Below are 2286 nucleotides of genomic sequence, written 5' to 3' on the forward strand. Positions count from 1 at the left end.
TTATCTACATACCAATTTGTATAATTATATAATTATAAAAATATTGGTTTGGATTAATTGATCGTTAAATTCACAAGTTTTGAAGACAGTCAATGCAGTACAGTTCTTCAGTTAAAAGTTCGTTGTAATTATACTCTATCATTTAGTTTTAAGGAATTTAATTTCAAATAGATTATCTGTTAATATTACAAAGTTATAAGTAAAAGGAAGTTTATGAAGTTCATTGAAAATGTTATCGCTTGTTTGGACATATAGTTTGGACATATAGGAATGTCTTGATAGTTTCGAAAGTCAAATTATTAAAAAAATATTGGAATTTACACCAAAATTAAGGAAAGTACTTGATTTTTACCTGTGAAATAACCTAACAACCTTAAATTATAAACACACACCTTAAAAATCAACGAAAGTTAATAAATTATAAACAATTTGTCAGCATCTGAAAATAAACAAGGATACAGATACGAATTAAATTATATTATATGGATTTCCTAAATGCCGTATATCATCAAATCTAGAGCAGGTTACCATTGGATAACAAATTGTCTTGCTTTTGTTTTTTCATAAAATATTTTGCTTTATACTGAGAAATGGAAATTTAGAGTAGATTTTAGTATCAAAATTTGTGTATTGAAAAAAAAAACACTTTTATTACTCAAAGGAATTAATATTATAAAGCTTATAAATTATTGGAAATAGGTTTCTGGACTCCCTTTTTTAAATTTATTTATTAATTCAAAAAATTTTTTAAAACTTTATTTTCAAATTTTAAACCCTGTTGTACTATGTTGGATAAAATATTAAGGTTTTATATATAATTTTATTAACGTTTAATTGACGTCGTAGGACGCTATGACTGTCGACTTACCGGTACCTTGGCAGTTCGGGGCCCAAAGACGGACTGAGCCAGGAGCCCAGGAGGGGGAGTGGGGAACTGCCACCACTACACATGCGCTCATCATTCTGTATCTATTTATTACCAATTATCTATTTCTTGATAATGAGTACAGTATTACGCACTTCCTTACACATAAAGGGCAATATCGAGTTATTGTCCTTATTTGGTGGATATAAGGTATTTTCATAATCGAAACTACTGAATAAAACATGAAACGTAAAATTAAATTAGAAATTAGACCCGTGCAATAGTGGTGTATCGAGGGGGGTTCATATTGTCTAAAAGTAAATAAATTCGAGAGAGGAAAAATGAAATATTAAAGTAGAATAAATATTTTGCACTCATAAAATAATTAATTTTTCTACTAGTGTCTAATACAAATCTACAATCTACTGTTCTTTCATAGATATAGAACTTTAAGGAAGGAATGACCCCTTCATACTTTCATGAATAAATAATTTCGCATAATATTGGGCCTGATGAAATTTTTTTTTTCCCGATCCCTCTAAAACAGAAATAAAAAGTGAATTAGTAAGTATTACTGTGAAAAAGAAAAGTAATTCGTATTGGGGCTTACCTTTTACTACCTTTGGTATTTTAAGGTTACCTGTTATGTTTATTTGTTATATATGAGATATCCATTCTAAAAAAAAGGAGCTATTTTAAGTCGGAAGGTGAGGGGCCTCCTCGTGTTTCTGATGAAATGTGGGTCTAATAATGAATTTATACGGTTTGGATAGTACAATCCTGACATGCAGTGGCGTATACCAAAGGAGGGGAGTTCGCCCAGGATTCGGGTCTACTTTTTCTTTTTTTAAATAATGAATTTATCAGAAAAAAATAAACCAATTTATTTTATTAAACTAGAACGTTATTTTTGCTAAATTAAAAATTGCCAGGATTCTCTTTTTTTGATTTTTTTTTAGAACTTCAGAGATGAACACCATTCCAGACCCCAAATAGTCTAGATATTCCACTGACAACTTGCAAAGGTTAAGTATTAATCGCACCACTATTTGTCTTGTTCATTCCTCATCTTCTTCAGTATGGGAGAGCCTCTGTCTTTTATGCAGGATTCTTCCTCTTGCTTTCCCAATAATAGATATAGTATAGGTATGCAATCATGGGGCTTTCGCATTTTCTGCCAACCAATTTCTCATTCCGTTTCATTCCATCTATCCAGGCTGATTCTGTAACCTTTATGTATAGTATAGTTTAGTGAAAGGATTTATAATCTTTTTTTTGTCCTCTTACAATTTACAATTCCCTTCAAGTTGCTATTCTACAAAGATGCATAATTTAAGCTCTCGTGGTTCTACTGATATAACCCTCAAATCCGAACCTCCACTCCATAATTTATGTTGGAAGAAATACTTCGTTACTTTCCA

At 30.5% G+C, this 2286-nt stretch overlaps 1 protein-coding gene across 9 annotated transcripts in view; it reads right to left on the reverse strand.

Annotated features, from left to right (window-relative positions):
* Window positions 1–918, reverse strand: part of LOC106688163 (calcitonin gene-related peptide type 1 receptor) — a 564568-nt gene extending 563650 nt beyond the window's left edge. For all 9 annotated transcript variants that reach the window (XM_067052399.1, XM_067052394.1, XM_067052393.1 and 6 more), the window contains exon 1: window positions 869–918. The gene's annotated coding sequence lies outside the window, so the exon portion shown is untranslated. The remainder of the gene's footprint in view (window positions 1–868) is intronic.
* Window positions 919–2286: the final 1368 nt, after the last annotated feature.

Source organism: Halyomorpha halys, unplaced genomic scaffold (genome assembly GCF_000696795.3).
Source record: "Halyomorpha halys isolate HHAL.00 unplaced genomic scaffold, Hhal_1.1 Scaffold41.1, whole genome shotgun sequence".
NCBI lineage: Eukaryota > Metazoa > Arthropoda > Insecta > Hemiptera > Pentatomidae > Halyomorpha > Halyomorpha halys.